Source organism: Protopterus annectens, chromosome 7.part0 (genome assembly GCF_019279795.1).
Source record: "Protopterus annectens isolate FY-2018-M chromosome 7.part0, PAN1.0, whole genome shotgun sequence".
In the NCBI taxonomy this organism is placed as follows: domain Eukaryota; kingdom Metazoa; phylum Chordata; order Ceratodontiformes; family Protopteridae; genus Protopterus; species Protopterus annectens.
In genome coordinates, this window is record NC_056739.1 from 99,629,238 (window position 1) to 99,642,707 (window position 13,470).

At 39.5% G+C, this 13,470-nt stretch overlaps 1 protein-coding gene across 1 annotated transcript in view; it reads left to right on the forward strand.

The window, feature by feature from the left end:
- The window catches only part of LOC122806257 (FYVE, RhoGEF and PH domain-containing protein 2-like), a 773,316-nt gene that overhangs the window by 315,829 nt on the left and 444,017 nt on the right, over positions 1–13,470 (forward strand). The window lies entirely within an intron of this gene.

Consider the following 13,470-nt stretch of genomic DNA (forward strand, 5'->3'; position numbering starts at 1 on the left):
TTATAAGTAAAGGTATGGCATCTGGATCCAGAGAGGTAATCATGCCGCTGTATTCAGCCCCAATCAGACTAGTCATTGAGTATAACTCCTCCTTTGGGATGTAACTGACCAGGCACATGCAACAACTGTAATGTATACAGATGGTCTTCACTAAAAGAACACAGGGCATAAACACAATGTCTTATACCAATTACCTCAAAGCCTTATGTCTATACTGTGTTTCCTACAGACTGCTGAGAGTTGATCTATGCCTGGCATACAAGGCATCATTGGATCCCATTCGGATGAACATTTTGCATATCTGTAGAATAAACAGCATCAAAACTACAAGATCTAAGGATCTAAAGTTTGCTTGCAGCATAAATAAGGCAAGTTAGAGGGACAGGTATGTACCTCAGAGAATTCCAATTCTCTGCAATGGACTCTCCATCAGTGTGAAGAAGAGCCCTTCCCTAACCCTATTGAAGTGTATCCAGGACCACTGGATGGAAAATTGAAAATTCACACCAGGTCTGGCATGTATGTCTCTGAATGGCAGAAGCAACCATTAAATCATGCCCTAGCTAGCATACACACTTTAGAATAACCTATAAGGCATGATAACTCATGGAATACATTTGGGTTGCATGACTAGGCTTATAAAAGCCCTAGTGGTCGTTAGCCTAGTCTACACCTATGAACCTAGAATGGGTGTCTTGGTGATGCTCTGCATTTTGGAAGGACTGGAAGCAAGTTAATGTTTCCTTTTTATAAAATTTGTACTTTTATGTGTCAAAAAGATTTGTGGATTTGCAATGTAATTTGGTGAGTTGGACAACGCAAAGTCAGAGGAGAAGTCCATTTTGGAACTTTGCTAGTTATTAGCTTGTGAGAGAGGGTAAACTGTTACAGTTCTATGTGTTTTAACTGCAGATGGCCTAGTAATAAACTGTAAACCGATTGGACATTGACTTTTTGCTTTGCTTTATACTGCTCTGTTTTGCGCACCATTACTCTCTGTTTAGCTGGATTGCTCTCAGCTGTATATCTGAGCCATTGGTTACAATTGAATTTGACTTTTTTATTTGATCTGATATACTTCTACAGTTCCTTTAACATCAGGGAAGTGTATTTATTTGATTGGTATTGTCTTAGGGTAATTTGTACAGTTCTGGATGTTCTAACTGCTGCCCTTCTAGTAATAACTTGTTATCCAATTGACCATTGAGTTTTTCCTGCTTTACTTTATATTACCCTGTGTTGCATGCCATTGCATGTTATAGCACTGAGTTCAGTGCCACCATAGTTGTTGCTGAATAATCACTAATAAGTGCATCTCATTTTTCCCTTAGAGTGATTAGACTATCTCACTTAGTGTGCAGATATTACTGTGCATGTTAGTAGACCACTCAATGTTGCTGCATTGCTGCAAGTTGCATAACCTTCTGAAAGGCGAAAACCTTCTGTGTATTCACGCCTTTAGCGTCACTATTTTCTTGTATATTAAGTGTGTACTATTCTGCTACTAGCTGCTTTTTCTGCATCTTGACAATACAACATAGCTGCAAGCTGAGCAGGTTATATGGGGGTGTTTAATAGGTTCATAGGTGCATAGGTCTTTACTAGGCTAATGACCACAAGGGCCTTTTTAAGCCTAGCCATGCATTCCAAATCTCTGATACACTTGATAAGTGTAAGCAGGGGTTTGGGAGATGAAACATTTTCAAGCTAAGGCCTGGGAAATAAACCATTTACAAGTTGCTTGTGTCCATTAGACACATAGGTGGCAAACCAGGGAAGAATTTCCCTGGTTTGGCACCTATGTAGCACTATCTTTTTGACACCTGTATTAGCTGTGTTGTTTCCTCCAATTTTTTTTGTTTAATGTCTCTACTAATTTAGTAACTTTTTGGCTGTGCTGTTCCCAATGACTGTTGCTTAACTAGCCCTACTTTTGTTACATTAACTTGTCACTTCTGCTTCTTAACTTACCCCCCTCTAGTACTTACTGTCACTCTTGCTCAAACAGGTATCACTGTTGCTTATTCCAATTGCTGCAAACAGTGTAACAGTCGTATTTCCTCCCCCTCCCATTTAGTCTAGAAATAGCAACTTTCCACTTTGCGGGATGCATATACAACTAGCAAAAATGGTAGAACTTCAGCCTGTTATCCCTTTATTTGATAACCTCAGACCACTTGGTATTCTTAGGCAGTGTAAGACCTGTAAGAGATGTAAGCATTTATGCAGCATGGAAGGCACTCTCTCACCAAAAACTATAGTCTCTGAACAGGACACGCCAACATCTACACCAGTGCCTCCACATACTCATACCCAACCAGTTATGTTGAGGTTGTCAAAATATCACTGCCCAAATTTCCTAGAAATAAGAAGACAAAGACTTATCAGATATCTATAAATGTGACACCACCACCACCAGGCTAGTGTCACTAAACTCCTAAGTATACCTAAAAATGAAATAAAAACGTATTAGTGACAGTTGATTCCACTATTAGAAATACTAACTCCATGCACACAAGGACAAGGAGAGGGTGACATTTGGTTGTCTCTGTTGTGCTAGGATTTGTAAAAATTCAGGGGGCCTTCTGTCCTTCAATCCCAGTAAGTATGAGTACAACGTCATGGTGAGCCTATGCAGGTGTGAATGACGTGAGGTACTATACTCTGAGGGACATGCAAAGAGACCTGTTGGATCTCATTACACGTGTGTCAAATGTAGGTACAATTCCAGGGCTGAGGGAAATCCTACCTTCACCTAGAATGATGCCTAAATACAAAGATGATTGGCTTCAGTAATTGGCTTAGTAGTTGATGTCATTTGAGTGGGGTGTACTATATGTCAGCATAGTATGAGATGACTGACAGATCTACTTGCTTAGCAAAGTATGGGTTGCATCTCTCATTTTATGGCTTCTGCCTGCTGGCCAAACCTCTTGCTACCCTATGGTGCCTTTTTAGTCAGATTCCAGCTACTGAACATCCAAATATAATGGATAAAACATCATTATGCTTAAATTCTGAGCATAATGCAGCCTTTTTCAGTGCCAGAAGAATAAATAACAAATTGCCTGATCTTGTGACTCTCCTCCTACTTGAAAATATCCATAGATGTGTTGTAACTCAGACCTGGTGTCAGTGTAAATATATCACTTCCTCCATAACAGGGTTTAGCACTTACCATGCATGTAAGTCTGAAGGGAATGACAAGATCATTTCTAAATTTGTCTAAGACCACATCACTGCTAGGCAGGTTTCCAGAAACCCTCAAATTAAGCTCAATGAATTCCAACATACCCTCCAGCTATAGGAGACCACCCTTGTTATCAAATGATCATGAGAAATTCCTGCATAAACTCCAAAATACCCATAATGAAAAATTCTTTCTTAATGAGTAAATTCAATTACCATTTTAACTGATGTTCCTGTATATATCTAAAGCCGGGTGTACCCGATGATTCCTGGGCTATGTAAATAAAAATTCCCTAGAACAATTGGCATACGAGTCCTCTAGAGGGTGGAAAACTATAGACCTCAAACTTATCAACATAACCTAACTATAAACTAGTAACCATCTTCTTTCATATCATAAACCCCACTATAGTGAACAAATCTGAATTTAAGGATTTAAAGAGAGCAAATTTACTCAAACTCCCTGACAAGATCTCTAAATTCACTTGTAATATCATCAGCTACTTGTGCCTCAGAGCTTTACTCCCAATTGGAAAAATGCTTAGACCAAGCAGTCTCTATGAAACCAAATATACTGGGATGTTCAAAAGCAAACCACTGTGGTGGTCCACTACTATACGCTCTGTAGCAGAAGAAAAAAATCCTCCCAAAATCATACAGTAAATATATATATCCACCCACTTTAAAGACTGTAATCAAAGAGATCAGCAAAGAATGAAAAGCCATTACTAGGACTAAAACTGAACGTTAGCTAAAACTAGCACCTCAGGTCACTTATGTAACATGCGGGAAAGTTTATTGCAAATTTCACCTCGGATACAGCTTTCAAATTTCTGCAAATCCCTGATTCCCTATTATCACCTAAGATCTTAAAGAAGCATGCCCTAACTGTGTTCTCAGAAGCTAAGAATACCATATCAATGGCAACAGACAATATATGGTTGTATAATAAACAGTGCCAAACACACCCTTGCAGAGCACCTCTTTAAGTTGTTCAACCCTTTTTTAGCTACTGGATATGCCCCTGAAGCATGGACGACAGCAGTTGTAATGCTCCTCCATAAGGAAGGACACACCACTGTTCCAGAGAAGTCTACACCAGTCAGTCTGAATAGCTTTAATCTGCAAGGCTGTGGAACACATTATATCTGACTTCATTAACTGTGACATCAAAAATATTTCACACCTTGACAATTTGTTTTCAAGTGAAGTTCATGCCTGCTCAGCCTGGTGGATTATTTTGAGAAAGTCACAGAGATTTTGGATGAAGGTTATGCAGTCTACACAGCTTGTTAGGAACTAGCCAAGGCCTTTGACACCATTCCACCATTCAGATATTAACAAACTAAAAGATCTAAATGTAGACCTCTAAGTGGTGAGATGAATTGTGAAATAGCTAAAAGGTAGAAACCACATAGTTAAAGTACCAGGCATTACCTCTGAAAACAAAAAAGTAACTAGTCCGGTACCTCAGGGATCAGTGCTGGGACCCGTTCTATTTGTTATATACCACACTGACTTCCAAATAGCTAACTCTAACTATGGCTAATGAAGTTTACTGATGACTACAAGTTGTATGCAATTGTGAGTTACTGCTTGATATGGCAGCCCTGCAACAAGAACCAAAACTGATCAATTTGGTGTTCTGATAAATAGCTTATGCTAAATGAAAAAAATGTAGTATTGTCTTGATTGAAAAAAAAAACTTCCTCAACCAACCTATAGCATAGCCAGTATCCTACTCCAAATGGATACAACAGTCAGAGATCTTGGAAGCTTGGTACCACCAGTATCTTCAGTAACCAGAAAAATCCTTCTATTTGGCACAATTGATAACTAAAGGTATCTTATCCAAGTTGAAAGATGTTATTATCCAGTTATAGTCAGCTGCCCCCTTTGATATGTACCTGTCCAGATACATAATCCAAGTACAAAGGTCCCAGTTGTTCCTAATTAAATAATTTACTGGCCTAAAGACCTCAAGACACCAATACAGGCTTATAGCCCTGCTTCTATAATCTGTCTCCTACAGGCTCTTATGCAGTCATCTATGTATTGCATTCTGCTGTCTTATGGACCCAACCAAGGGTTGGGGGTTGGCTTAAGGGGGTAAGGTTGGCATGATGGTTAAGGAGTTTATCTCACAGATACAAGGTGAAGGATTTGAGTCTTACTTTGGAAAGCATGGCTAGGCTTAGAACAATACCCCACAGAGCAGTTAGTCAGCCCCATATGGTCTAGCGGTTAGGATTCCTGGTTTCACACAGTCATCCACTCTTTTGCAAGATATAGGTCCCCCTCTATGACCCAGGAAACCCATAACATGAATTAAGCTTACTGGAAATGCTCACCATCTACCCCAATACAATATTTATGGGTGACTTAATTACCCCACGTTTAAATTAGAATCACCAAATCTGTAGGTACAGAGATTCTTGGATTTTGTAAATACAACCTCCCTGGACCAGATTATCAATACAAGCAAGCATAGTGGATCTGGTCTTCAATAATATGAGAGACCACAGCACACCTCCTAGTGTAATGCCCTCTCTAATAAGGTCAGACCACAAAACAATTTCCTTTGAAGTAAAAATAAAACCCAGAACCCCAGCTAACCCTGGAATGTTCAGGAGCTACTCTAAGGCTAACTTCCTACTATTAAGTGATAACCTGGCAACATTTCAAGCCCCCAACAACTCTGAGAATATTGCTGCCAGTGTACAACTGTTCACAAAAACCCTATATAAGCATGTTAACAGCTGCAGAGAGGCAGCTGTACCCACTAGGAATAAATACAAAATTAACTCAAAAAACAAGCCATCCTGAGAAGAAAGACTGGACAAAAGCACATTTAAGTGAATAGGTTGTAATCTTGAGGAGTTGGGGTGGGGGTTGTGTATAAAAGTCCACCAATTGTAATATATGTAGAATTGAAATGTTTTATTTTTGCATAGGTGAATTCCTCGATTAATGCCTTTGGCTTAATCTAATGATACTTTTTTTTTTTTGTTTGTTTGTTTTTTTGTGAATAGAAGTGTGTTAAAATAATGAGAGACCACAATGTAATAAATAGTTTTCTTTAAGCAAATAAATGTTAAATGCAAGTTGAGAAGTCTGTAGTTGAGGGCTGCTCTACATTTTGTTCTTATGTTCCCATGGAACCAAGTGACTAGAGGTGAAGGCAATAAATCATGAGGTCTGGGCATTGTTTGCTACAAGAATCTTAAAAATAAAAGGTACAAAGACAAGTAGCTTAGTAAAATAAAGTTTGAAATTATTGGAAGTGACTAACAGATAGCAGCTTTTCTGGTAAGTAAATATGCTAATGCATTTACTAGAACAGTATGCAATTTTGCTTTGTTTATAGATAGCCAGTGCACTTTTTCTTAAGGCTAAAAGTTAATATTTTCTGGAAGCATAAAAGTTGTCTTTCATATTTTGGAGGGGAATAAAAATAAGACAAGAACAGACAACAATATTAAGTAGGAGCAGTCTGTAATATGCGCCTTAGCATAGATAACCTTAATTTTAGGTTAATTAATACCAGTGGGTGCAGTTATTGATTTAGGACAATTGTTCCTATCAGGAGGGATAAACTTCATTATTTTAAGATGTACATAGTTTCCTGTGGAAATTTGGAAGCTAAAAAGGAAGAAAGTGATAAAGATCTGGAAGGTTTTGTTGAACTATTTTAAAAGGAGCAAAAGCACCAATATCTTTGAAGAAACATGTATAAAGACATTAAAAACCCATCAGACCCAGCTTCATATAGGTCCATTTCAATTTTAAACCATAATTATAAAGTGTTCATGTCTATAATTGCTAAAAGAATGGCAAATGTGTTACCAAAATTGATAGATATGGATCAGTATTGTTTTGTGGAGGGTTGGCAAATATTAGTAGAACAATTATGATCCAGAGGGAATAGAAAGTAAGAAAATATTGCAGTTACTGGTGAGCCTTGATGCAAAGAAAGCATTCAACAGAGTAAGCTGGGATTTTATGACTCGGGCAATGGAAGCATTTGCATTATCTGATATAATAATAAGGTTAACTAGAAGGATATATGAGGAAACAGAGGCAAAAGTTAAAGTGGGATGGTTCCTCTCTGATAAGCTGTGTCTGAACAGAGGAACCAGGCAGGACTGTCCTTGTTACCCTTTGTAATTTGCCTTATATTTAGCACCATTGGCAAAAAAAATAAGGGACTCAAATTCAAGGATATAACTGATATGTAGTCAAGAAAAGTTGGCTTTATTTGCAGACAGTATTATTTTGTAAGCAATAAATCCAGAAAAGGACATTTAAGTGTTGTGGAACATTCTGAGATGGTTTTAAGTTTTTTTGGGGGGAATATAAAATTAATGAAGACAAAACAAAGGCTATAGCTGTAAACTGTATGCTCCCACATGAATTGGTTTAGCAATACCCATATTTATGGGAACATAATAAAATGAAAAATTTTGGAGGCTGAGTTAAAAATAATTCTGTTATGGCAGCTAAGGATATATGGGAAGAGACTAAACAAAAGATAATACAAAAACTGAGAAAATGGAAGCTTGTGTTAATGGATATGGATGGCAAGATACAAGCAGTGAAAATGTTTTAGTCCCTTTAGTTTTATATACAGGTCAGGTATATTTTTATCAACCAGAGGAAAAGTTGTGGACAGTAATTAATAAAGAGTTGAAGGATTTTAACTGGGAGGGGGAAAAGGCACTGGATAAGTGGGATAAGTTAATCCTTGCAATAGAACAATGTTTTTTAGGATTACCTGATTTGAATGGATAATTTAGAGCTACACAGTTAAGGCTTGTATACATAACACAAACAGAAAGCTATAATTCAAAGTGAAAACAGATGATGAAGTGGGGGGATTCAAGCAATAAAGAGAGAGTGGGATATTGGATGCAGATCCGTAAGGAGGATAACAACAGCTATACAGAATGTTATATTCATAAATTAGCAGAAAATATTCTCAGAATTAAGCCAACATGAGAATGGAGAAAATAAATTCTGCTGACAGGGATGACTGCAATTAGGAGTAAAGAGAATAGGCAAGAGGGAATTAGAATTTACTGGAGAAATCTGGCAAAGGAATCAAGGTATTGGGATTAAATAACTAGAGAGGAAAAGGGAATAGAATGGGAAAAGGTTAAGAAGACTTTTGGGCCGCAGGCTAGAGATTGCCTTCCCTATCAGGGACTGATAACGGAGTATAGGCAAAGAGAAAGAGAAAGAGATTGAGGAATCCTAAGTGAAAGACCTGCTCTAGTAAAGTTCTAGTAGAATCTAGAACAGAAACTGCTGTTAAAAAAGAAATAATTAGCATGGCATATAAATTATTGCACAATAACTAGCAATTCACAAGAAAAAATAGGAGACCATACAAATGACTCACAAATATGTAACAAAGTCTAGAAGATTTGGGATTATTTTTATACCACAGGCAGATTCCAAAGGTAGCTGACAAATGTTTGAGGTGTGAGGAGGAACAAAGAGGTCACTCGGAACATATATTTTGGTAGTGTAATAACTTGGCAGATTTTAAAATTGCCCTACTCTATCATAAATTTTGGGTGAACAAATGGCTGTAAGTAAGGAAATTATTTTTTTTTTTTGAGCTGGGATACAGGATTGGACTTGCCTAGACATAATAAGGCCTTGTTAAGTTTGACTTCCATTTTCTAGTAATTGCTTTTTTGGCAGCCACCAGAAAAAAACTCTAAAACAATTGTATTTGAAGAAGTGAATATTGTAACAGAAATAAAAGAACTAGAGGTGAGATCTTTAGAAAAGGGTAGGACTAAAGTACATAGAAAAGTGGAAATTGTGGAAAGAGTACATGCAGAATGCTTTGGAGGAGGAATGAGGTTTAAGGGAAGGCAGGAACTGAGCAATTTATGTAATGTTGATTGATGATAATTGTATAAAATAATGTATATGATGTACAATGTTTGTAACTGTGAACATGTTAAGGTGGTTTGTTTTTGTTTATATAAATGCATGTTTGCCTGTGTCTTAAGTGATAATTCAATAAATGTGGTAAAAAAAGCCATCCTGGTGGAATCACAGCATCAAAAGGCTGCATAACAGATGATAACAGATTATGAAGGTGTAGCACTCAGTAGGATAATACTACTCTCATCAAACTCAAAGGGCAGATAAAGTTTGCCAAAGCCAAATTTAAGGTAAATTTGGCCTCCCAGGCCAAGGACAACCACAAGACATTCTTTAGTTATGTCCGCAGCCTCAAAGACAATACACAATTGTGTACAGAGCTCATTTTTAATACAGCCACCTATACTGAGCCAAAGTATATAGCAAATATACTGGCAGACAAATTCAGCTATAACGTTACCCCTCTCTCTCCCTCTAGAAATACCGTCTAATATAACTCCCCCTGCTATCACTAGGGAACTGATCCTCAATGCTTTCTCTAAGGCCAAGCACACTGCATTCATTAATGGTCCCAGACAATATCCCAGGATGGCTTCTAAATAGAATGAAACATGACCTACCAGGGCCCCTGGAAACACTACTTAACCAGGGTCTCCAAACAGGCTTCATGTCTTGTGAATAGAGAAGAGCAACAGTCATCCCTCTGCACAAAAGTGGGCCATCTACAGATCCTGGAAACTACAGACCAATAAGTCTCAATAGTGTCATATGCAAAGCCATGGAAAGAATTATCATGGAAATGATCAATAATGACAGTCACTGAAACCAACCCAGTTTGGTTTCATTAAGAACAGATCATGCCTACTCAGCCTAGTGGACTCCACTGAGAAGGTCACTAAAACAACAGGTGAGGAAAAAATGGTTCACACCTCCTACCTTGACCTAAGCACGGCATTTGACACAATAGCCCACTCAAGCATTGTTAATAAACAAAAGAGGTTAGGTATAAACCGTTATGTCATCCAGTGAATTGCCAGCTGGCTCACAAACAGGACCCAGGAAGTTAGAACTGGGAAGTCCGCCTCTACAAAGTGGCCAGTCACAAGCACAGTCCCTCAGGGATCAGTCTTGGGACAGCTGCTTTTTGGCATTTACTTCTCTGAAGTCAAGGCAATGTCAAGAGCTTCTGGCTGAGAAGATGATTGCAAATTAGGAACAGTCATAGAATCCCCCACTGACATAAGTGTTCTCCATGAATGGCTGACACACACAAATAACTTGTTTCAGAGCCATGAATTAAAACTAAATGCCAAGAAATGCATAATAGTATTCTTCAGGAAGTCAAAGATCCCTAGTAACTGTCATATTGACAACAACTCATGAGTCAACCCCATAGTCAGAGACTTGGGTAACATGTAGACAGTAATCTAGCCTTTAACCACCATGTTTCTATAGCAGTGAAGAACCCGATCTATGTTGTGCTACTTCTAAACAAAAGTATGGCATCTAAGTCCAAAGAGGTCATTGTTCCACTATATTCAGCATTCATTGGACTTGCCATTGAGTACAGTGCCCACTTTGTTAGGTACCTAGCCAGGCATGTCCAACAGTTGGAATGTCCACAAAGGTTGCTCAATAAAAGAATGCTGGGAATAAGTAACATGTCCTGTGCAAACCACCTCAGAGCCCTATCCTGTATTCTGTCTCCAACAGGCTGTTGCAAGGAGATCTATGCCTGACATACAAGGCATTGTTGGACCCCACCCTGATGGACCTCCTGCATATCTACAAAACAAACAGCACCAAAATTACCTGATATTAAGACTAAAGCTTTTCTTATAAATAGTAGCTGCTGGAGAGACATGTATGTATCCCCGACACTACCCCTTCTCTGGAACAGGCTCCCCATCCATGTGAAACTGAGTTCCTCCATAAACTAATTTAAGTGTAACTTGGACAATTGAATGGGGAACATGAAATCCATCCCTGGTTTGGTACCTATGTCTCTTATGGACACAGGCAACCTGTAAATGGTTCATCTGCCAGGTCCCTGCTTGTTTCATCTGTAATCCCTGCTTTTTTCATCTCTCAAGCCCCCACTTACACTTATCAAGTATACCAGAACTTGTCAGAGATTTGGGACTCATGGCTAGGCTTAAAAAGTCCCTAGTAGTTGTTAGCCTAGTACACACCTATGAACCTGTGAATCATTCTAGACCTCTTGCATATTGATAAAAACAACAGCTCTGTGAAATAAGAAGTTATGTACCTACCATAACGTTCCATGTTAGTTGTCTTCTCTCGCCTTCTTTCTTGCTTGATGGGTTCGGAGCTGATCCTCGGCTCCGACTCGGCACTTGCTAAGCTCGAGAGTCACTTTTACCAGCTCGAGGCAGCCCCATATCCCATGATGCAAGGCGGTAAGTACCCAGATCTCGTTTGATTACAAAGGGCAATAGCACCAAGCATAAATACTTCCCAAAGGAAGAAAGAAAGAAAGAAAGCCTACAGGAAGGACCAGTTCTGAATGGTCTTCAGCATAACAATCTCTTGTAGAAAGGTCTGTCCAGGCCTGGGGGAAGGAGGGAGGGTCGCAAGAAAGAAGGTGAGAAGACAACTAACATGGAGCGTTATGGTAGGTACATAACTTCTTAATGTTAAGTTGTCAATCTCGCCTTCATTCTTGCTTGATGGGACCGTCCCTAGCACCTCTATCCTGGGTGGCTCAATGGAACAGACTCTTGAGGACTGTAGAGCCAAAACTGGCTCTGTCCCTGGAGGCCAAGTCCAATTTGTAATGGGAAACAAAAGTATGAGGAGTGGCCCAAGTGGCGCTGCACAAATAGTGTCTAAAGGAAGTCTAGCTTGAAAGGCTGTAGAAGTAGCTAAGCTCCTAGTTGAATGTGCTTTAGGTTTTGAGCACAGCTGTTTTCCCCTGAGCAGATAAATTTCAGAGATGACAGAAGACAGCCATCTAGATAAGGTCACTTTAGAAACAGGAAGGCCTTTCCTATTATCTGCATAGGAAACAAAGAGTTGATCGGATTTCCTGAATTGTTTAGTTCTGTCCAAATAATATCTGAGTTGGCGGTGGACATCAAGATAATGTAATTTTTGTTCCGATCGGTTTGAATAGTTTGGAAAAAATACAGGGAGTTCAATGGATTGATTCAAATTAGCCTTTGAGGTGACCTTAGGCAAAAAGGTCGGATTAGTTCTCAATGATACTCTGTCCTTGTTGAAAAACAAGTAGGGGGGTCGAACCAAAAGAGCTTGAAGTTCAGACACCCTCCTGGCTGATGTAATAGCTACTAGGAATAAAGTTTTCCAAGAAAGAAATTTTAGAGAGCAGGAAACAGCTGGCTCGAAGGGGGGAAGAATCAAGGATGTCAGCACTAAATTTAGATCCCATTGAGGAGGAGGATTCCTGATTGGAGGCTTTAGCAGGAAAATTCCTTTGAAGAAGGCTTTACAAAGCCTATGGGACATGATATTGTGATCTGCGATCCCGACATGAAAGTTCGAGATAGCAGCCAATTGAACTCTGACTGTGGAAGAAGAGGAGCCTGCATGAAAAATCTCTGCTAAGAAGTCCAGGACTGCCTGAACAGGGGCAGTGAAAGGATCAATATTCTTGGCATTAGCCCAATAAGAGAAACGTTTCCATTTGCTTGCATAAATCCTCCTGGTAGAGGATTTTAAAGAAGCTACTATGATGTCTCTAACAGGGTTAGAGATCAAAGGAAGCCTGGCTAAGGAAGGAAGTGGAGCAACCATGCTGTGAGGTTGAGAGAAGGGATAGACCGGTGCAGCTGACCGGATTGGTGAATCAGAAGATCTGGCACTGGGTCCAGATGCCACGGCTGCACCAAAAGGTGACGAAGGAGGAACGGGAACCAAACTTGTCGAGGCCAGTAAGGAGCAATGAGAATCAATTTGGCTCTCAAAACGGTTGCTTTCTGGATAACTTGAGGGATCAGAGGAAAAGGAGGAAAGGCATAAAGAAGTCCCTGGGCCCAATCCTGGGTCAGAGCGTCTCTGGGGGGATGGCCTGGAAGAGGGAAGAGAGAGAAGAAGTCTGGGCATTTGCTGTTTTGGGGAGTAGCAAAAAGATCGCAACATGGACGACCCCATTCCAGAAAAATCTCTTCCGCTATAGATTGCTTGAGAGACCACTCGTGAGGCATGAGAATAGCTCTGCTCAATATGTCCGCTACAATGTTGGTTTTCCCAGGGATATGCGTTGCCACCAGAAACCGATGAGAGGAGATTGCCCATTGCCATAGTCTGAGCGCTTCTCGACACAAGGGGTAGGACTTGGTTCCGCCCTGTTTGTTGATATACCAAACTACAGACATGTTGTCTGTGTGGACTGCAATT